The sequence below is a fragment of the Schistocerca serialis genome, chromosome 3 (assembly GCF_023864345.2).
Source record: "Schistocerca serialis cubense isolate TAMUIC-IGC-003099 chromosome 3, iqSchSeri2.2, whole genome shotgun sequence".
NCBI classification, from domain to species: Eukaryota; Metazoa; Arthropoda; class Insecta; order Orthoptera; family Acrididae; genus Schistocerca; species Schistocerca serialis.
Window position 1 is genome coordinate 1077851999 of NC_064640.1, and position 25883 is coordinate 1077877881.

Sequence of the window (25883 nt, forward strand, 5' to 3'; positions counted from 1 at the left end):
CCTTCTTATTGATGATGAAACAAAGAAATTGCATCGGCATTAAATACAAAAGGCACAATGCCGACTTAAGTGTAAGAAGACTGACTCTTCTTGCTGTGTATGTTTTGAACCATTCCTGTGACACTAGTTATAGATTCCGATGCATCACTTCAGGTTTACTGTATCCCTCTGACCTTCTTATTGTCGACGAAACACAGAAATTGCATCGGAGGTAAATTGAAAAGGCACAATGACGACTTAAGTACTAGAAGACTGACTCTACTTACTGTCTAACTTTTGAACCATTCCTGTGACACTAGTTATAGATTCTGATGCTTCGTTTGGACCTTCTTATTGACGATGAAACACAGAAATTGCATCGGAATTAAGTACAAAAGGCACCATGCCGACTTAAGTACAAGAAGACTGACTCTTCTTACTGACTATGTTTTGAACCAATCCTGTGACACTAGATATAGATTCCGATGCTTCACTTCAGGTTTACTGAATCCCTTGGACTTTGTTATTGACGATGAAACACAGAAATTGCATCGGAATTAAATACAAAAGGCACAATGCCGACTTAAGTACAAGAAGACTGAATCCTCCTACTGTCTATGATTTGAACCATTCCTGTGACACTAGTTTTAGATTCCGATGCTTCACTTCAGGTTTACTGTATCGCTTGGACCTTCTTATTGACGACGAAACACAGAAATATCATCGGAATTAAATGCAAATGCACAATTCCGACTTAAGTACAAGATGAGTGACCCTTCTTACTGTCTATGTTCTGAACCATTCCTGTGACACTAGTAATAGATTCCGATGATTCACTTCAGGTTTACTGTATCCCTTGGACCCTGTTATATACGATGAAACACAGAAATTGCATCGTAATTAAATACAAAAGGCACAATGCCGACTTAAGTATAAGAAGACTGACTCTTCCTACTGTCTATGTTTTGAACCATTCCTGAGACACTAGTTATAAATTCCGATGCATCACTTCTGATTTACTGTATCCCTTGGACCTTCCTATTGACTATGAAAAACAGAAATTGCATCGGAATTAAATACAAAAGGCACAATGCCGACTTAAGTACAAGAAGACTGACTCTTAGTACTGCCTATGTTTTGAACCATTCCTGTGTCTCTAGTTATAGATTCCGATGCTTCACTTCAGGTTAACTGTATCCCTCTGACCTTCTTATTGTCGATAAAACACAGAAATTGCACCGAAATTAAATGCAAAAGGCACAATGCCGACTTTAGTACAAGAAGACTGACTCTTCTTACTGTCTATGTTTTGAACCTTATCTGTGACACTAGTTATAGATTCTGTTGCTTCACTTCAGGTTTACTGTATCGCCTGGACCTTCTTATTGACGACGAAACACAGAAATTGCATCGCAATTAAATACAAAATGCACAATGCCGACATAAGTACAAGAAGACTGACTCTTCCTACTGTCTATGTTTTGAACCTTTTCTGTGACACTAGTTATAGATTCTGATGCTTCACTTCAGGTATACGGTATCGCTTGGGCCTTGTTATTGACGACGAAACACAGAAATTGTATCGGAATTAAATAGAATAGGCACAATGCCGACTTAAGTACAAGAAGACTGACTCTTCCGTGTCTATGTTTTGAACCATACCTCTGACACTAGATATAGATTCCGATGCTTCACTTCAGGTTTACTGTATCGCTTGGACCTTCTTGTTGACGACGAAACACAGAAATTGCATCGGAATTAAATAGAAAAGGCACAATGCCGACTTAAGTACAAGAAAACTGACTCTTCCGTGTCATTGTTTTGAACCATTCCTGTGACACTAGATATAGATTCCGATGCTTCACTTCAGGTTTACTGTATCCCTTGGACCTTCTTATTGACGACGAAACACAGAAATTGCATCGGAATTAAATGCAAATGCACAATTCCGACTTAAGTACAAGATGAGTGACCCTTCTTACTGTCTATGTTCTGAACCATTCCTGTGACACTAGTAATAGATTCCGATGATTCACTTCAGGTTTACTGTATCCCTTGGACCCTGTTATATACGATGAAACACAGAAATTGCATCGTAATTAAATACAAAAGGCACAATGCCGACTTAAGTATAAGAAGACTGACTCTTCCTACTGTCTATGTTTTGAACCATTCCTGAGACACTAGTTATAAATTCCGATGCATCACTTCTGGTTTACTGTATCCCTTGGACCTTCCTATTGACTATGAAAAACAGAAATTGCATCAGAATTAAATACAAAAGGCACAATGCCGACTTAAGTACAAGAAGACTGACTCTTCTTGCTGTGTATGTTTTGAACCATTCCTGTGACACTAGTTATAGATTCCGATGCTTCACTTCAGGTTTACTGTATCCCTCTGACCTTCTTATTGACGACGAAACACAGAAATTGCATCGGAAGTAAATTGAAAAGGCACAATGCCGACTTATGTACAAGAATACTGGCTCTTCTTACTGTCTATGTTTTGAACCATCCCTGTGACACTTGTTATAGATTCCGATGCTACACTCCAGGTTTACTGTATCCCTTGGACATTCTTATTGACGATGAAACACAGAAATTGCATCGGAATTAAATACAAAAGGCACAATGCCGACTTTAGTACAAGAAGATCGACTCTTCTTACTGACTATGTTTTGAACCAATCCTGTGACATTAGTTATAGATTCCGATGCTTCACTCCACGTTTACTGTATCCCTTGGACCTTCTTATTGACGATGAAACACAGAAATTGCATCCGAATTAAATACAAAAGGCACAATGCCGACTTAAGTACAAGAAGACTGACTCTTCTTACTGACTATGTTTTGAACCATTCCTGTGACACTAGTTATAGATTCCGATGCTTCACTTCAGGTTTACTGTATCCCTTGGACCTTCTTATGGACGATGAAACTCAGCAATTGCATCGGAATTTAATTGAAAAGGCACAATGCCAACTTAAGTACAAGAAGACTGACTCTTCTTACTGACTATGTTTTGAACCATTCCTCTGACATTAGTTATAGATTCCGATGCATTACTTCAGATTTGCTGTTTCCCTCTGACCTTCATATTGCCGATGAAACACAGAAATTGCATCGGAATTAAATACTAAAGGCACAATGCCGAATTAAGTACAAGAAGACTGACTCTTCTTACTGCCGATTTTTTGAACCACTCCTGTGACACTAGTTATAGATTCCGATGCTTCACTCCATGTTTAATGTATCCCTTGGACCTTCTTATTGACGATGAAATACAGAAATTGCATCGGAATTGAATAGAAAAGGCACAATGCCGAATTAAGTACAAGAAGACTGCCTCTTTCTACTGTCTATGTTTTGAACCATTCCTGTGACACTAGTTATGGATTCCGATGCTTCACTTCAGGTTTACTGTATACCCTGGACCTTCGTATTGAGGATGAAACACAGAAATTGCATCGGAATTAAATACAAAAGGCACAATGCCGACTTAAGTACTAGAAGACTGACTCTTCCTGCTGTCTATGTTTTGAACCATTCCTAAGACACTTGTTATAGATTCCTAAGCTTCACTCCATGTTTACTGTATCCCTTTGACATTCTTATTGACGATGAAACACTGAAATTCCATCGGAATTAAATACAAAAGGCACAATGCCGGCTTTAGTACAAGATGACTGACTCTTCTTACTGACTATGTTTTGAACCATTCCTGTGACACTAGTTATAGATTCCGATGCTTCACTTCAGATTTACTGTATCCGTTGGACGTTGTTATTGACGATGAAACACAGAAATTGCGTCGGAATTAAATACAAAAGGCACAGTGCCGACTTAAGTACAAGAACACTGACTCTTCTTACTATGTTATGAACCAATCCTAACACAATAGTTATAGATTCCGATGATTCACTTCAGGTTTACTGTATAACTCTGACCTTTTTATTGTCGATGAAACACAGAAATTTCATCGGAATTAAATCCAAAAGCACAGTGCCGAATGAAGTACAACTAGACTGACTCTTCTCACGGTCTATGTTTTGAAACATTCCTGTGACACTAGTTACAATTCCGATGCTTCACTCCAGGTTCACTGCATCCCTTGGACCTGCTTATTGACGATGAAAACCAGAAATTGCATCGGAATTTATTACAAAAGGCACAATGGCGACTTAAGTACAAGAAGACTGACTCTTCTTACTGACTATGATTTGAACCATTCCTGTGACACTAGTTACAGATTCCGGTGCTTCACTTTAGGTTTACTTGATCCCTTGGACATACTTATTGAAGATGGATCACAGAAATTGCATCGGAATTAAATACAAAAGGCACAATGCCGACTTAAGTACAAGGGGACTGACTCTTCCTACTGTCTATGATTTGAACCATTCCTGTGACACTAGTTTTAGATTCCGATGCTTCACTTCAGGTTTACTGTATCCCTTTGACCTTCTTATTGACGATGAAACACAGAAATTGCATCGGAATTAAATATAAAAGGCACAATGCCGAGTTAAGTACAAGAAGACTGACTCTTCTTACTGACTATGTTTTGAACCATTCCTGTGACACTAGTTATAGAATCCGATGCTTCACTTCAGGTTTACTGTATCCCTCTGACCTTCTTATTGACGATGAAACACAGAAATTGCATCGGAATTAAATACAAAAGGCACAATGCCGACTTAAGTACAAGAAGAGTGACTCTTCCTACTGTCTATGATTTGAACCATTCCTTTGATCCTAGTTATAGATCCGGTGCTTCACTCCAGGTTTACTGTATCCTTTGGACCTTCTTATTGACGATGAAACACAGAAATTGCATCGGAATTAAATAGAAAAGGCACAATGCAGACTTAATTACAAGATATCTGACAGTTCTTACAGTCTATGTTTTGAACCATTCCTGTGACACTAGTTACACATTCCAATGCTTCATTTCAGGTTTACTGTATCCCTTGGACCTTCTTGTTGACGATGAAACACAGAAACTGCATCGGAACTAAATACAAAAGGCACAATGCCGACTTAAGTACAAGAAGACTGACTCTTCTTACTGACTATGTTTGATTCATTCCTGTGACACTAGTTATAGATTCCGATGCTTCACTCCAGGTTTACTGTAACCCTTGGACCTTCTTATTGACGATGAAACACAGAATTTGCATCGCATTTACACACAAAATGCACAATGCCGACTTAAGTACAAGAAGACTGACGCTTCTTACTGACTATGTTTTGAACCATTCCTGTGACACTAGTTATAGATTCCGATGCTTTACTTCAGGTTTACTGTATCCCTCTGACCTTCTTATTGACGATGAAACACAGAAATTGCATCGGAATTAAATACAAAAGGCACAATGTAGAATTAAGTACAAGAAGACTGACTCTTTTTACTGTCTATGTCTTGAAACAGTCATGTGACACAAGTTATAGGTTCCGATGCTTCACTCCAGGTTTACTGTATCCCTTGGACCTTCTTATTGACGATGAAACACAGAAATTGCATCGGAATTAAATACAAAAGGCACAATGCCGACTAAAGTACAAGAAGACTGACTCTTCTTACTGACTATGTTTTGAACCATTCATGTGACACTAGTTATAGATTCCGGTGCTTCACTTCAGGTTTACTGTATCCGTTGGACCTTCTTATTGACGATGAAACACAGAAATTGCATCGGAATTAAATACAAAAGGCACAATGCCGACGTAAGTACAAGAAGACTGACTCTTCTTACTGACTATGTTTTGAAACATTCCTGTGACACTAGTTATAGATTATGATGCTTCACTTCAGGTTTACTGTATCCCTTGGACATTCTTATAGACGATGAAACACAGTAATTGCATCGGAATTAAATACAAAAGGCACAATGCCGACTTATGTACAAGAAGACTGACTCTTCTTACTGACTATGTTTTCAACCATTCCTGTGACACTAGTTATAGATTCCGATGCTTCACTTCAGGTTTACTGTATCCCTTGGACCTTCCTATAGACGATGTAATACAGAATTTGCATCGTAATTAAATAAAAAAGGCACAATGCCGACTTAAGTACAAGAAGACAGACTCTTCTAACTGTCTATGTTTTGAACCATTCCTGTGACACTAGTTATAGATTCCGATGCTTCACTCCAGGTTTACTATATCTCTTTGACCTTCTTATTGACGATGAACCACAGAAATTGCATCGGAATTAAATAGAAAAGGCACAATGCCGACTTAAGTGCAAGAGGTCTGACTCTTCTTACTGACTATGTTTGATTCATTCCTGTGACACTAGTTATAGATTACGATGCATCACTCCAAGTTTACTGTATCCCTTGGACCTTCCTATAGACGATGAAACACAGAAATTGCATCGGAATTAAATAAAAAAGGCACAATGCCGACTTAAGTACAAGAAGACTGACTCTTCTTACTGTCTATGTTTTGAACCATTCCTGTGACACTAGTTATAGATTCCGAGGCTTCACTTAAGGTTTACTGTATCCCTTGGACCTTCTTGTTGACAATAAAACACAGATATTGCATCGGAATTAAATACAAAAGGCACAATGCCGACTTAAGTACAAGAAGACTGACTCTTCTTACTGACTATGTTTGATTCATTCCTGTGACACTAGTTATAGATTCCGATGCTTCACTCCAGGTTTACTCTTTCCCTTGGACCTTCGTTTTGACGATGAAACACAGAAATTGCATCGGAATCATATACAAAAGGCAAAATGCCGACTTAAGTACAAGAAGATTGACTCTTCTTACTGACTATGTATTGCACCATTCCTGTGACACTAGTTATAGATTCCGATGCTTCACTCCAGGTTTACTGTATCCCTTGGACCTCCTTATTGACGATCAAACACAGAAATTACATCGGAATTAAATACAAAAGGCACAATACCGACTTAAGCAGAAGAAGACTGACTCTTCTTACTGTCTATGCTTTGAACCATTCCTGTGACACTAGTTATAGATTCCGATGCTTCACTCCAGGTTTACTGTATCCCTTGGACTTTCTTATTGATGATGAAACACAGAAATTGCATCGGAATTAAATGGAAAAGGCATAATGACGACTTAAGTACAAGAAGACTGACTCTTCTTACTGACTATGTTTTCAACCATTCCTGTGACACTAGTTATAGATTCCGATGCTTCACTTCAGGTTTACTGTATCCCTTGGACATTCTTATTGACGATGAAGCACAGAAATTTCATCGGAATTAAATAGAAAAGGCACAATGCCGACTTAAGAACTAGAAGACTGACTCTTCCTACTGTCTATGTTTTGAACCATTCCTGTGACACTAGTTATAGATTCCGATGCATCACTACAGGTTTACAGTATCCCTCTGCCCTTCTTATTGACGATGAAACACAGAAATTGCATTGGAATTAAATAAAAAGGCACAATGCCAACTTAAGTACAACAATACTGACTCTTCCTACTGTGTATATTTTGAACCATTCCTGTGACACTACTTATAGATTCCGATGCTCCACTTCAGGTTTACTGTATCCCTTGGACCTTCTTATTGCCGATGAAACACAGAAATTGCATCGGAATTAAATACTTAAGGAACAATGTCGATTTAAGTACAAGAAGACTGACTCTTCTTACTGACTATGTTTTGAACCATTCCTGTCACACTAGTTATAGATTCCGGTGCTTCACTTCAGGTTTACTGTATCCCTCTAACCTTCTTATTGACGATGAAACACAGAAATTGCATCGGAATTAAATACAAAGGGCACAATGCCGAATTAAGTACAAGAAGACTGACTCTTCTTACTGTCTATGTTTTGAAACATTCATGTGACACTAGTTATAGATTCCGATGCTTCACTCCAGTATTACTGTATCCCTTGGACCTTCTTATTGACGATGAAACACAGAAATTGCATCGCAATTAAATACAAAATGCACATTGGCGACTTAAGTACAAGAAGACTGACTCTTCTTACTGACTATGTTTTGAACCATTCATGTGACACTAGTTATAGATTCCGGTGCTTCACTTCCGGTTTAATGTATCTGTTAGACCTTCTTATTGACGATGAAACACAGAAATTGCATCGGAATTAATTACAAAAAGCACAATGAAGACTTAAGTACAAGAAGGCTGACTCTTCTTACTGACTATGTTTTGAAACATTCCTGTGACACTAGTTAAGGATTCTGATGCTTCACTTCATGTTTACTGTATCCCCTTGACATTCTTATTGACGATGAATCACAGAAATTGCATTGCAATTAAATACAAAAGGCACATTGGCGACTTAAGTACAAGAAGACTGACTCTTCTTACAGACTATGTTTTGAACCATTCATGTGACACTAGTTATAGATTCCGGAGCTTCACTTCCGGTTTACTGTATCCGTTAGACCTTCTTATTGACGATGAAACACAGAAATTGCATCGGAATTAAATACATAAGGCACAATGCCGACTTAAGTACAAGAAGACTGACTCTTCCTACTGTCTATGTTTTGAGCCATTCCTTTGACACTAGTTATAGATTCCGGTGCTTCACTTCCGGTTTACTGTATCCGTTAGACCTTTTTATTGACGATGAAACACAGAAATTGCATCGGAATTAAATACATAAGGCACAATGCCGACTTAAGTACAAGAAGACTGACTCTTCTTACTGTCTATGTTTCGAAACATTCCTGTGACACTAGTTATAGATTCTGATGCTTCACTTCATGTTTACTGTATCCCTTGGACATTCTTATTGACGATGAAACACAGTAATTGCATCGGAATTAAATACAAAAGGCACAATGCCGACTTAAGTACAAGAAGACTGACTGTTCTTACTGACTATGTTTTAACCATTCCTGTGACACTAGTTATAGATTCCGATGCTTCACTTCAGGTTTACTGTATCCCTTGGACCTTCCTATTGACGATGTAACACAGAATTTGCATGGTAATTAAATAAAAAATGCACAATGCCGACTTACGTACAAGAAGAAAGACTCTCCTTTCTGTCTATGTTTTGAACCATTCCTGTGACACTAGTTATATATTCCGATGCTTCACTCCAGGTTTACTATATCTCTTGGAACTTCTTATTGACGATGAAACACAGAAATTGCTTCGGAATTAAATAGAAAAGACACAATGCCGACTTAAGTACAAGAGGACTGACTCTTCTTACTGACTATGTTTGATTCATTCCTGTGACACTAGTTATAGATTCCGATGCTTCACTCCAGGTTTACTGTATCCCTTGGACCTTCCTATAGACGATGAAACACAGAAATTGCATCGGAATTAAATAAAAAAGGCACAATGCCGACTTAATTACAAGAAGACTGACTCTTCTTACTCTCTATGTTTTGAACCATTCCTGTGACACTAGTTATAGATTCCGAGGCTTCACTTCAGGTTTACTGTATCCCTTGGACCTTCATGTTGACGATGAAACACAGATATTGCATCGGAATTAAATACAAAAGGCACAATGCCGACTTAAGTACAAGAAGACTGACTCTTCTTACTGACTATGTTTGATTCATTCCTGTGACACTAGTTTTAGATTCCGATGCTTCACTCCAGGTTTACTCTATCCCTTGGACCTTCGTATTGACGATGAAACACAGAAATTGCATTGGAATTATATACAAAAGGCACAATGCCGATTTAAGTACAAGAAGACTGACTCTTCTTACTGACTATGTTATGAACCATTCCTGTGACACTAGTTATAGATTCCGATGCTTCAGTACAGGTCTACTGTATCCCTTGGACCTCCTTATTGACGATCAAACACAGAAATTGCATCGGAATTAAATACAAAAGGCACAATGCCGACTTAAGTACAAGAAGACTGACTCTTCTTACTGTCTACGTTTTGAACTATTCCTGTGACACTAGTTATAGATTCCGATGCTTCACTCCAGGTTTACTGTATCCCTAGGACCTTCTTATTGATGATGAAACACAGATATTGCATCGAATTAAATGGAAAAGGCATAATGGCGACTTAAGTACAAGAAGACTGACTCTTCTTACTGACTATGTTTGAACCATTCCTGTGACACTAGTTATAGATTCCGATGCTTCACTTCAGGTTTACTGTATCCCTTGGACTTTCTTATTGACGATGAAGCACAGAAATTCCATCGGAATTAAATAGAAAAGGCACAATGCCGACTTAAGTACTAGAAGACTGACTCTTTCTACTGTCTATGTTTTGAACCATTCCTGTGACACTAGTTATAGATTCAGATGCTTCACTACAGGTTTACAGTATCTTTCTGCCCTTCTTATTGACGATGAAACACAGAAATTGCATTGGAATTAAATAAAAAGGCACAATGCCAACTTAAGTACAGCAATACTAACTCTTCCTACTGTGTACGTTTTGAACCATATCTGTGACACTACTTATAGATTCCGGTGCTTCGCTTCAGGTTTACTGTATCCCTTGGACCTTCTTATTGACGATGAAACACAGAAATTGCATCGGAATTAAATACTTAAGGAACAATGCCGACTTAAGTACAAGAAGACAGACTCTTCTTACTGACTATGTTTTGAACCATTCCTGTCACACTAGTTATAGATTCCGGTGCTTCACTTCAGGTTTATTGTATCCCTCTGACCTTCTTATTGACGATGAAACACAGAAATTGCATCGGAATTAAATACAAAAGGCACAATGCCGAATTAAGTACAAGAAGACTGACTCTTCCTATTGTCTATGTTTTGAAACATACATGTGACACTAGTTATAGATTCCGATGCTTCACTCCAGGTTTACTGTATCCCTTGGACCTTCTTATTGACGATGAAACACAGAAATTGCATCGCAATTAAATACAAAAGGCACATTGGCGACTTAAGTACAAGAAGACTGACTCTTCTTACTGACTATGTTTTGAACCATACATGTGACACTAGTTATAGATTCCGGTGCATCACTTCCGGTTTACTGTATCCGTTAGACCTTCTTATTGACGATGAAACACAGAAATTGCATCGGAATTAAATACAAAAGGCACAATGCCTAATTAAGTACAAGAAGACTTACTCTTCTTACTGACTATGTTTTGAACCATTCCTGTGACACTAGTTATAGATTCCGATGCTTCACTCCAAGTTTACTATATCCCTTGGACCTTCTTATTGACGATGAAACACAGAAATTGCATCGGAATTAAATAGAAAAGGCACAATGCCGACTTAAGTGCTAGAAGACTGACTCTTCCTACTGTTCATGTTTTGAACCATTCCTGTGACACTAGTTATAGATTCCGATGCTTCCCTTATGGTTTACTGTATCCTTCTGACCTTCTTATTGACGATGAGACACAGAAATTGCATCGGAATTAAATACAAAAGGCACAGTGCCGACTTAAGTATAAGAAGACTGACCTTTCCTAATCTCTATGTTTTGAACCATTACCGTGACACTAGTTATAGATTCGGATGCTTCACTTCAGGTTTACTGTATCCCCTCTGACCTTCTTATTGGCGATGAAACACAGAAATTGCATCGGAATTAAATACAAAATGCACAATGCCGACTTACGTACAAGAAGACTGACTCATCTTATTTTCTATGTTTTGAACCATTCCTGTGACACTCGTTAAAGATTCCGATGCTTCACTTCAGGTTTACTGCATCCCTTGGACCTTCTTATTGACGACGAAACACAGGAATTGCAACGGTATTAAATAGGAAAGGCACAATGCAGACTTATGTACAAGAAGACTGACCCTTCCTATTGTCTATGTTTTGAACCATTCCTGTGACACTAGTTATAGATTCCGATGCTTCACTTCAGGTTTACGGTATCCCTCTGACCCCGTTATTGACGATGAAACACAGATATTGCATCGGAATTAAATAGAAAAGGCACAATGCCGACTTAAGTACAAGAGACTGACTCTTCTTACTGTCTATGTTTTGAACCATTCCTGTGACGCTAGTTACAGATTCCGATGCTTCACTTCAGGTTTAACGTATCCCTTGGACCTTCTTATTGACGATGAAACACAGAAATTGCATCGGAATTAAATACATAAGGCACAATGCCGACTTAGGTACAAGAAGACTGACTCCTCCTACTGTCTATGATTCGAACCATTCCTGTGACACTAGTTATAGATTCCGATGCTTCACTTCAGGATTTCTGTATCCCTCTGACCTTCTTATTGACGATGAAACACAGAAATTGCATCGGAGTTAAATACAAATGGCACAATGTCGACTTAAGTACAAAAAGACAGATTCTTCTTACTGTCTATGTTTTGAACCTTTTCTGTGACACTAGTTATAGATTCCGATGCTTCACTTCAGGTTTACTGCATCCCTCTGATCTTCTTCTTGATGATGAAACACAGCAATAGCTTCGGAATTAAATAGAAAAGGCACAATGCCAATTTAGGTACAAGAAGATGACTCTTCCTACTGTCTATGCTTTGACCTATTCCTGTGACACTAGTTATAGATTCGATTGCTTCACTTCAGGTTTACTGTATCCCTCTGACCTTCTTATTGATGATGAATCACAGAAATTGCATCGGAATTAAATACAAAATGCACAATGCCGACTTAAGTACAAGAAGACTGACTCTTCTTACTGACTATATTGTGAACATTTCCTGTGAGACCAGTTTTAGATTCCGATGCTTCACTATATGTTTACTGTATCCCTTGGACCTTCTTATTGACGATGAAACACAGAAATTGCATCGGAACTAAATAGAAATGGCACAATGCCGACTTAAGTACAAGAAGACTGACTCTTCCTACTGTCTATGTTTTAACCATTCCTGTGACACTAGTTATAGATTCCGATGCTTCACTTCAGGTTTACTGTATCCCTCTGACCTTCTTATTGACGATGAAACACAGAAATTGCATCGGAAATAAATACAAAAGGTACAATGCCGACTCAAGTACAAGAAGACTGACCCTACCTACTGTCTATGTTTTGAACCATTCCTGTGACACTAGTTATACATTCCGATGCTTCACTTCAGGTTTACTGTATCCCTCTGACCTTCTTAGTGACGATAAAACACGGAAATTGCATCGGAATTATATAGAAAAGGCACAATGCCGACTTAAGTACAAGAAGACTGACTCTTCTTACTGACTATGTTTGAACCATTCCTGTGACACTAGTTATAGATTCCGGTGCTTCACTTCCGGTTTACTGTATCCGTTAGACCTTCTTATTGACGACGAAACACAGAAATTGCATCGGAATTAAATACAAAAGGCACAATGCCGACTTAAGTACAAGAAGACCGACTCTTCTTGCTGTCTATGTTTTGAACCATTTCTGTGACACTAGTTTTAGATTCCGGTGCTTCACTTCAGGTTTACTGTATCCCTCTGACCTTCTTATTGACGATGAAACACATAAATTGCATCGGAATTAAATACAAAAGGCACAATGCCGACTCAAGTACAAGTACTACTGTCTATGTTTTGAACCATTCCTGTGACACTACTTACACATTCCGATGCTTCACCTCTGGTTTACTGTATCCCTTGGACCTTCTTATTGACGACGAAACACAGATATTGCATCGGAATTAAATACAAATGTCACAATGTAGACTTAAGTACAAGAAGACAGACTCTTCTTACTGTATATGTTTTGAGCCTTTTCTGTGACACTAGTTATAGATTCCGATGCTTCACTTCAGGTTTTCTGTATCCCTCTGACCTTCTTATTGACGATGAAACACAGAAATTGCATCGGAATTAAATAGAAAAGGCACAATGCCGACTTATGTGCTAGAAGACTGACTCTTCCTACTGTTTATGTTTTGAACCATTCCTGTGACACTAGTTATAGATTCCGATGCTTCACTCCAGGTTTACTGTATACCTTGGACCCTTTTATTGACGATGATACACAGAAATTGCATCTGAATTAAATACAAAAGGCACAGTGCCGACTTACGTATAAGAAGACTGACCTTTCCTAATCTATATGTTTTGAACCACTACCGTGACACTAGTAATAGATTCCGATGCTTCACTTCAGGTTCACTGTATCCCCTCTGACCTTCTTATTGACTATAAAACACAGAAATTGCATCGGAATTAAATACAAAAGGCACAATGCCGACTTACGTACAAGAAGACTGACTCATCTTATTTTCTATGTTTTGAACCATTCCTGTGACACTCGTTATAGATTCCGATGCTTCATTTCAGGTTTACGGTATCCCTCTGACCCTCTTATTGACGATGAAATACAGATATTGCATCGGAATTAAATAGAAAAGGCACAATGCCGACTTAAGTACAAGAGACTGACTCTTCTTACTGTCTATGTTTTGAACCATTCCTGTGACACTAGTTACAGATTCCGATGCTTCACTTCAGGTTTACTGCATCCCTCTGATCTTCTTCTTGATGATGAAACACAGAAATAGATTCGGAATTAAATATAAAAGGCATAATGCAAACTTAGGTACAAGAAGATGACTCTTCCTACTGTCTATGCTTTGAACCATTCCTGTGACACTAGTTATAGATTCCGATGCTTCACTTCAGGTTGACTGTATCCCTTGGACCTTCTTATTGACGATGAAACACAGAAATTGCATCGGAATTAAATACAAAAGGCACAATGCCGACTTAAGTACGAGAAGACTGACTTTTCTTGCTGTGTATGATTTGAACCATTCCCGTGAAACTAGTTATAGATTCCGATGCTTCACTTCAGGTTTACTGTATCCCTCTGACATTCTTATTGACTATGAAACACATAAATTGCATCGGAATTAAATACAAAAGGCACAATGCCGACTCAAGTACAGGAAGACTGACCCTTCCTACTGTCTATGTTTTGAACGATTCCTGTGACACTAGTTGCACATTCCGATGCTTCGCTTCTGGTTTACTGTATCCCTCTGACCTCATTCTTGATGATGAAACACAGAAATTGCATCGGAATTAAATAGAAAAGGCACAATGCCGGCTTAAGTACTAGAAGACTGAGTTTCTTACTGTCTATGATTTGAACCATTCCTGTGACACTAGTTACAGATTCCGATGCTTCACTTCAGGTTTACTGTATCCTTTTACTGTATCCTTTGGGCCTTCTCATTGACGACGAAACACAAAAAATGGCATCGGAATTAAATAGAAAATGCACAATGCCGACTTAAGTACAAGAAGACTGACCCTTCCTACTGTCTATGTTTTGAACCATTCCTGTGACACTAGTTATACATTCCGATGCTTCACTTCAGGTTTACTGCATCCCTTGGACCATCTTATTGACGACGAAACACAGAAATTGCACCGGAATTAAATAGGAAAGGCACAATGCCGACTTAAGTAAAAGAAGGCTGACCCTCCCTATTTCCTACGTTTTGAACCATTCCTGTGACACTAGTTATATCTTCCGATGCTTCACTTCAGGTTTACTGTATCCCTCTGACCCTCTTATTGACGATGAAACACAGAAATTGCATCGGAATTAAATACAAAAGGCACAATGCCGCCTTAAGTACAAGAAGACTGACTCTTCCTACTGTCTCTGTTTTGAACAATTCCTGTGACACTAGTTATAGATTCCGATGCTTCACTTCAGGTTTACTGTATCCCTCTGACCTTCTTATTGACGATGAAACATAGAAGTTGCATCGGAATTAAATACAAAAGGCACAATGGTGACTTAAGTACAAGAAGACTGACTCTTCTTTCTGACTATGTTGTGAACATTTCCTGTGAGACCAGTTTTAGGTTCCGATGCTTCACTATATGTTTATTGTATGACTTGCACCTTGTTATTGACGATGAAACACAGAAATTGCATCGCAATTAGATACAAAAGGCACAATGCCAACTTAAGTACAAGAAGACTGACTCTTCCTACTGTCTATGTTTAAACCATTCCTGTGACACTAGTTATAAATTCCGATGCTTCACTTCAGGTTTACTGATTCCCTCTGACCTTCTTATTGACGATGAAACACAGACGCTGCATCGAAATTAAATACAAAAGGCACAATGCCGACTCAAATACAAGATGACTGGCTCTTCTCACTCTCTATGTTTTGAACCTTTCCTGAGAGACTGGTTTTAGATTCCGGTGCTTCACTTCAGGTTTACTGTATCCCTTGGACCCTCTTATTGACGACGAAACACAGACATTCTATCGGAACTAAACAGAAAAGGCACAATGCCGACTTAAGTACAAGAAGACTGACTCTTCCTACTGTCTATGCTTTGAACCATTCCTTTGACACTAGTTATAGATTTCGATGCTTCACTTCAGGTTTACTGTATCCCTTGGACCTTCTTATTGACGATGAAACACAGAAACTGCATCGGAATTAAATACAAAAGGCACAATGCCTACTTAAGTACAAGAAGACTGACTCCTCCTACTGTCTATGTTTTGAACCATTCCTGTGACACTAGTTATAGATTCCGATGCATCACTTCAGGTATACTGTATCCGTCTGACCTACTTATTGACGATGAAACACAGAAATTGCATCGGAATTAAATACAAATGGCACAATGCCGACTTAAGTACAAGAGGACTGACTCTTCTTACTGTCTATGTTTTGAACCATTCCTGTGACACTCGCTATAGATTCCGATGCTTCACTTCAGGTTTACTGCATCCCTTGGACCATCTTATTGACGACGAAACACAGAAATTGCATCGGAATTAAATAGGAAAGGCACAATGCCGACTTATGTACAAAGAGACTTACCCTTCCTATTGTCTATGTTTTGAACCATTCCTGTGACACTAGTTATAGATTCCGATGCTTCACTTCAGGTTGACGGTATCCCTCTGACCCTCTAATTGACGATGAAACACAGAAACTGCATCGGAATTAAATACAAAAGGCACAATGCCTACTTAAGTACAAGAAGACTGACTCTTCTTACTGTCTATGTTTTGAACCATTCCTGTGACACTAGTTATAGATTCCGATGCTTCACTTCAGGTTTACTGTATCTCTTGCACCTTCTTATTGACGATGAAACACAGAAATTGCATCGGAATTAAATACAAAAGGCACAATGCCGACTTAAGTACAAGAAGACTGACTTTTCTTGCTGTGTATGTTTTGAACCATTCCTGTGAGACTAGGTGTAGATTCCGATGCTTCACTTCAGGTTTACTGTATCCCTCTGACCTCCTTATTGACGATGAAACACATAAATTGCATCTGAATTAAATACAAAAGGCACAATGCCGACTCAAGTACAGGAAGACTGACTCTTCCTACTGTCTACGTTTTCAACCATTCCTGTAACACTAGTTACACATTCCGATTCTTCGCTTCTGGTTTACTGTATCCCTCTGACCTTCTTCTTGATGATGAAACACAGAAATTGCATCGGAATTAAATAGAAAAGGCACAATGCCGGCTTAAGTACTAGAAGACAGAGTTTCTTACTATCTATGATTTGAACCATTCCTGTGACACTAGTTATAGATTCCGATACTTCACTTCAGGTGTACTGTATCCCTTGGACCTTCTTACTGACGATGAAACACAGTAATTCCATCGGGATTAAATACAAAAGGCACATTGCCGACTTGAGTACAAGTAGACTGACTCTTCTTACTGTCTATGTTTTGAACCATTCCTGTGACACTAGTTATAGATTCCGATGCTTCACTTCAGGTTTACTGTATCCTTTTACTGTATCCTTTGGACCTTCTCATTGACGACGAAACACAGAAATTGCATCGGAATTAAATAGAAAATGCACAATGCCGACTTAAGTACAAGAAGACTGACTCTTCCTACTGTCTATGTTTGATCCAAACCTGTGACACTAGTTATACATTCCGATGCTACACTTCAGGTTTACTGCATCCCTTGGACCATCTTATTGACGACGAAACACAGAAATTGCACCGGAATTAAATAGGAAAGGCACAATGAGGACTTAAGTAAAAGAAGACTGACCATCCCTATTTCCTATGTTTTGAACCATTCCTGTGACACTAGTTATATCTTCCCATGCTTTACTTCAGGTTTACTGTATCCCTCTGACCCTCTTATTGACGATGAGACACAGAAATTGCATCGGAATTAAATAGAAAAGGCACAATGCCGACTTAAGTACAAGAAGACTGACTCTTCTTACTGTCTATGTTTTGAACCATTCCTGTGACACTAGTTATAGATTCCGATGCTTCCCTTCAGGTTTACTGTATCCCTTGGACCTTCTTATTGACGACGAAACACAGAATTTGCAACGGAATTAATTAGAAAAGGCACAATGCCGACTTAAGTACAAGAAGACTTACCCTTCCTATTGTCTATGTTTTGTACCATTCCTGTGACACTAGCTATAGATTCCGATGCTTCACTTCAGGTTGACGGTATCCCTCTGACCCTCTTATTGACGATGAAACACAGAAATTGCATCGGAATTAAATAGAAAAGGCACAATGCCGACTTAAGTACGAGAAGACTGACTTTTCTTACTGTCTATGTTTTAACCATTCCTGTGACACTAGTTATAGATTCCGATGCTTGACTTCAGGTTTACTGTATCCCTTGGACCTTCTTATTGACGTTGAAACATAGAAATTGCTTCGGAATTAAATACAATACCCACAATGCCGACTTAAGTACAAGAAGACCGACTCTTCTTGCTGTCTATGTTTTGAACCATTTCTGTGACACTAGTTATAGATTCCGGTGCTTCACCTCAGGTTTACTGTATCCCTCTGACCTTCTTATTGACGATGAAACACATAAATTGCATCGGAATTAAATACAAAAGGCACAATGCCGACTCAAGTACAAGTACTACTGTCTATGTTTTGAACCATTCCTGTGACACTACTTACACATTCCGATGCTTCACCTCTGGTTTACTGTATCCCTGGGACCTTCTTATTGACGACGAAACACAGATATTGCATCGGAATTAAATAGAAAAGGCACAATGCCGACTTAAGTACAAGAAGACTGACTCATCTTACTGACTATGATTTGATTATTTCTTGTGAGACCAGTTTTAGATTCCGATGCTCCACTATGTGTTTACTGTATCCCTTGGACCTTCTTATTGACGATGAAACACAGAAATTGCATCGAAAGTAACTACAAAAAGCACAATGCCGACTTAAGTGCAAGAAGACTGACTCTTCTTACTGTCTATGTTTTGAACCATTCCTGTGACACTAGTTATAGGTTCAGATGCTTCACTTCAGGTTTACTGTATCCCTCTGACCTTCTTATTGACGATGAAACACATAAATTGCATCGGAATTAAATACAAAAGGCACAATGCCGACTCAAGTACAGGAAGACTGACTCTTCCTACTGTCTATGTTTTGAACGATTCCTGTGACACTAGTTGCACATTCCGATGCTTCGCTTCTGGTTTACTGTATCCCTCTGACCTTATTCTTGATGATGAAACACAGAAATTGCATCGGAATTAAATAGAAAAGGCACAATGCCGGCTTAAGTACTAGAAGACTGAGTTTCTTACTGTCTATGATTTGAACCATTCCTGTGACACTAGTTACAGATTACGATGCTTCACTTCAGGTGTACTGTATCCCTTGGACCTTTTTATTGACGATGAAACACAGAAATTGCATCGGGATTAAATACAAAAGGCACAATGCCGACATGAGTACAAGTAGACTGACTCTTCTTACTGTCTATGTTTTGAACCATTCCTGTGACACTAGTTATAGATTCCGATGCTTCACTTCAGGTTTACTGTATCCTTTTACTGTATCCTTTGGGCCTTCTCATTGACGACGAAACACAAAAAATGGCATCGGAATTAAATAGAAAATGCACAATGCCGACTTAAGTACAAGAAGACTGACCCTTCCTACTGTCTATGTTTTGAACCATTCCTGTGACACTAGTTATACATTCCGATGCTTCACTTCAGGTTTACAGCATCCCTTGGACCATCTTATTGACGACGAAACACAGAAATTGCACCGGAATTAAATAGGAAAGGCACAATGCCGACTTAAGTAAAAGAAGGCTGACCCTCCCTATTTCCTACGTTTTGAACCATTCCTGTGACACTAGTTATATCTTCCGATGCTTCACTTCAGGTTTACTGTATCCCTCTGACCCTCTTATTGACGATGAAACACAGAAATTGCATCGGAATTAAATACAAAAGGCACAATGCCGCCTTAAGTACAAGAAGACTGACTCTTCCTACTGTCTCTGTTTTGAACAATTCCTGTGACACTAGTTATAGATTCCGAAGCTTCACTTCAGGTTTACTGTATCCCTCTGACCTTCTTATTGACGATGAAACATAGAAGTTGCATCGGAATTAAATACAAAAGGCACAATGGTGACTTAAGTACAAGAAGACTGACTCTTCTTTCTGACTATGTTGTGAACATTTCCTGTGAGACCAGTTTTAGGTTCCGATGCTTCACTATATGTTTATTGTATCACTTGCACCTTGTTATTGACGATGAAACACAGAAATTGCATCGCAATTAGATACAAAAGGCACAATGCCAACTTAAGTACAAGAAGACTGACTCTTCCTACTGTCTATGTTTAAACCATTCCTGTGACACTAGTTATAAATTCCGATGCTTCACTTCAGGTTTACTGATTCCCTCTGACCTTCTTATTGACGATGAAACACAGACACTGCATCGAAATTAAATACAAAAGGCACAATGCCGACTCAAATACAAGATGACTGGCTCTTCTCACTCTCTATGTTTTGAACCTTTCCTGAGAGACTGGTTTTAGATTCCGGTGCTTCACTTCAGGTTTACTGTATCCCTTGGACCCTCTTATTGACGACGAAACACAGAAATTCTATCGGAACTAAACAGAAAAGGCACAATGCCGACTTAAGTACAAGAAGACTGACTCTTCCTACTGTCTATGCTTTGAACCATTCCTTTGACACTAGTTATAGATTTCGATGCTTCACTTCAGGTTTACTGTATCCCTTGGACCTTCTTATTGACGATGAAACACAGAAACTGCATCGGAATTAAATACAAAAGGCACAATGCCTACTTAAGTACAAGAAGACTGACTCCTCCTACTGTCTATGTTTTGAACCATTCCTGTGACACTAGTTATAGATTCCGATGCATCACTTCAGGTATACTGTATCCGTCTGACCTACTTATTGACGATGAAACACAGAAATTGCATCGGAATTAAATACAAATGGCACAATGCCGACTTAAGTACAAGAGGACTGACTCCTCTTACTGTCTATGTTTTGAACCATTCCTGTGACTCTCGCTATAGATTCCGATGCTTCACTTCAGGTTTACTGCATCCCTTGGACCATCTTATTGACGACGAAACACAGAAATTGCATCGGAATTAAATAGGAAAGGCACAATGCCGACTTATGTACAAAGAGACTTACCCTTCCTATTGTCTATGTTTTGAACCATTCCTGTGACACTAGTTATAGATACCGATGCTTCACTTCAGGTTGACGGTATCCCTCTGACCCTCTAATTGACGATGAAACACAGAAATTGCATCGGAATTAAATACAATACCCACAATGCCGACTTAAGTACAAGAAGACCGACTCTTCTTGCTGTCTATGTTTTGAACCATTCCTGTGACACTAGTTATAGATTCCGATGCTTCACCTCTGGTTTACTGTATCCCTTGGACCTTCTTATTGACGACGAAACACAGATATTGCATCGGAATTAAATAGAAAAGGCACAATGCCGACTTAAGTACAAGAAGACTGACTCTTCTTACTGTCTATGTTTTGAACCATTCCTGTGACACTAGTTATAGATTCCGATGCTTCACTTCAGGTTTACTGTATCTCTTGCACCTTCTTATTGACGATGAAACACAGAAATTGCATCGGAATTAAATACAAAAGGCACAATGCCGACTTAAGTACAAGAAGACTGACTTTTCTTGCTGTGTATGTTTTGAACCATTCCTGTGGGACTAGGTGTATATTCCGATGCTTCACTTCAGGTTTACTGTATCCCTCTGACCTCCTTATTGACGACGAAACACAGATATTGCATCTGAATTAAATACAAAAGGCACAATGCCGACTCAAGTACAGGAAGACTGACTCTTCCTGCTGTCTATGTTTTCAACCATTCCTGTAACACTAGTAACACATTCCGATTCTTCGCTTCTGGTTTACTGTATCCCTCTGACCTTCTTCTTGATGATGAAACACAGAAATTGCATCGGAATTAAATTGAAAAGGCACAATGCCGGCTTAAGTACTAGAAGACAGAGTTTCTTACTATCTATGATTTGAACCATTCCTGTGACACTAGTTATAGATTCCGATACTTCACTTCAGGTGTACTGTATCCCTTGGACCTTCTTATTGACGATGAAACACAGTAATTCCATCGGGATTAAATACAAAAGGCACATTGCCGACTTGAGTACAAGTAGACTGACTCTTCTTACTGTCTATGTTTTGAACTATTCCTGTGATACTAGTTATAGATTCCGATGCTTCACTTCAGGTTTACTGTATCCTTTTACTGTATCCTTTGGACCTTCTCATTGACGACTAAACACAGAAATTGCATCGGAATTAAATAGAAAATGCACAATGCCGACTTAAGTACAAGAAGACTGACTCTTCCTACTGTCTATGTTTGATCCAAACCTGTGACACTAGTTATACATTCCGATGCTACACTTCAGGTTTACTGCATCCCTTGGACCATCTTATTGACGACGAAACACAGAAATTGCACCGGAATTAAATAGGAAAGGCACAATGAGGACTTAAGTAAAAGAAGACTGACCATCCCTATTTCCTATGTTTTGAACCATTCCTGTGACACTAGTTATATCTTCCCATGCTTTACTTCAGGTTTACTGTATCCCTCTGACCCTCTTATTGACGATGAGACACAGAAATTGCATCGGAATTAAATAGAAAAGGCACAATGCCGACTTAAGTACAAGAAGACTGACTCTTCTTACTGTCTATGTTTTGAACCATTCCTGTGACACTAGTTATAGATTCTGATGCTTCCCTTCAGGTTTACTGTATCCCTTGGACCTTCTTATTGACGACGAAACACAGAATTTGATACGGAATTTAATAGAAAAGGCACAATGCCGAGTTAAGTACAAGAAGACTTACCCTTCCTATTGTCTATGTTTTGTACCATTCCTGTGACACTAGCTATAGATTCCGATGCTTCACTTCAGGTTGACGGTATCCCTCTGACCCTCTTATTGACGATGAAACACAGAAATTGCATCGGAATTAAATACAAAAGGCACAATGCCGACGTAAGTACAATAAGACTGACTTTTCTTGCTGTGTATGATTTGAACCATTCCCGTGAAACTAGTTATAGATTCCGATGCTTCACTTCAGGTTTACTGTATCCCTCTGACCTTCTTATTGACGATGAAACACATAAATTGCATCGGAATTAAATACAAAAGGCACAATGCCGACTCAAGTACAGGAAGACTGACTCTTCCTACTGTCTATGTTTTGAACGATTCCTGTGACACTAGTTGCACATTCCGATGTTTCGCTTCTGGTTTACTGTATCCCTCTGACCTTATTCTTGATGATGAAACACAGAAATTGCTTCGGAATTAAATAGAAAAGGCACAATGCCGACTTAAGTACAAGAAGACTGACTGTTCTTACTGTCTATGTTTTGAACCATTCCTGTGACACTAGTTATATCTTCCGATGCTTCACTTCAGGTTTACTGTATCCCTCTGACCCTCTTATTGACGATGAAACACAGAAATTGCATCGGAATTAAATAGAAAAGGCACAATGCCGACTTAAGTACAAGAAGACTGACTCTTCCTACTGTCTCTGTTTTGAACCATTCCTGTGACACTAGGTATAGATTCCGATGCTTCACTTCAGGTTTACTGTATCCCTCTGACCTTCTTATTGACGATGAAACACAGAAATTGCATCGGAATTAAATTCAAAAGGCACAATGGTGACTTAAGTACAAGAAGACTGATTCTTCTTTCTGACTATGTTGTGAACATTTCCTGTGAGACCAGTTTTAGATTCCGATGCTTCACTATATGTTTATTGTATCACTTGCACCTTGTTATTGACGATGAAACACATAAATTGCATCGCAAATAAATACAAAAGGCACAATGCCAACTTAAGTACAAGAAGACTGACTCTTCCTACTGTCTATGTTTAAACCATTCCTGTGACACTAGTTATAAATTCCGATGCTTCACTTCAGGTTTACTGATTCCCTCTGACCTTCTTATTGACGATGAAACACAGATATTGCATCGAAAGTAAATACAAAAGGCACAATGCCGACTTAAGTACAAGAAGACTGACTCTTCTTACTGTCTATGTTTTTAACCATTCCTGTGACACTAGTTATAGATTCCGATGCTTCACTTCAGGTTTACTGTATCTCTTGGACCTTCTTATTGACGATGAAACACAGAAATTGCATCGGAATTAAATACAAAAGGCACAATGCCGACTTAAGTACAAGAAGACTGACTTTTCTTGCTGTGTATGTTTTGAACCATTCCTGTGAAACTAGTTGTAGATTCCGATGCTTCACTTCAGGTTTACTGTATCCCTCTGACCTCCTTATTGACGATGAAACACATAAATTGCATCTGAATTAAATACAAAAGGCACAATGCCGACTCAAGTACAGGAAGACTGACTCTTCCTACTGTCTATGTTTTGAACCATTCCTGTAACACTAGTTACACATTCCGATGCTTCGCTTCTGGTTTACTGTATCCCTCTGACCTTCATCTTGATGATGAAACACAGAAATTGCATCGGAATTAAATAGAAAAGGCACAATGCCGGCTTAAGTACTAGAAGACTGAGTTTCTTACTGTCTATGATTTGAACCATTCCTGTGACACTAGTTATAGATTCCGATACTTCACTTCAGGTGTACTGTATCCCTTGGACCTTCTTATTGACGATGAAACACGGAAATTCCATCGGGATTAAATACAAAAAGCACAATGCCGACTTGAGTACAAGTAGACTGACTCTTCTTACTGTCTATGTTTTGAACCATTCCTGTGACACTAGTTATAGATTCCGAAGCTTCACTTCAGGTTTACTGTATCCTTTTACTGTATCCTTTGGACCTTCTCATTGACGACGAAACACAGAAATTGCATCGGAATTAAATAGAAAATGCACAATGCCGACTTAAGTACAAGAAGACTGACTCTTCCTACTGTCTATGTTTGATCCAATCCTGTGACACTAGTTATACATTCCGATGCTACACTTCAGGTTTACTGCATCCCTTGGACCATCTTATTGACGACGAAACACAGAAATTGCACCGGAATTAAATAGGAAAGGCACAATGAGGACTTAAGTAAAAGAAGACTGACCATCCCTATTTCCTATGATTTGAACCATTCCTGTGACACTAGTTATATCTTCCCATGCTTCACTTCAGGTTTACAGTATCCCTCTGACCCTCTTATTGACGATGAGACACAGAAATTGCATCGGAATTAAATAGAAAAGGCACAATGTCGACTTAAGTACAAGAAGACTGACTCTTCTTACTGTCTATGTTTTGAACCATTCCTGTGACACTAGTTGTAGATTCCGATGCTTCACTTCAGGTTTACTGTATCCCTTGGACCTTCTTATTGACGACGAAACACAGAATTTGCAACGGAATTAAATAGAAAAGGCACAATGCCGACTTAAGTACAAGAAGACTGACTCTTCCTACTGTCTCTGTTTTGAACCATTCCTGTGACACTAGTTATAGATTCCGATGCATCACTTCAGGTTTACTGTATCCCTCTGACCTTCTTATTGACGGCGAAACACAGAAATAGCATCGGAAATAAACAGAAAAGGCACAATGTCGACTTAAGTACAAGAAGACTGAGTCTTCCTACTGTC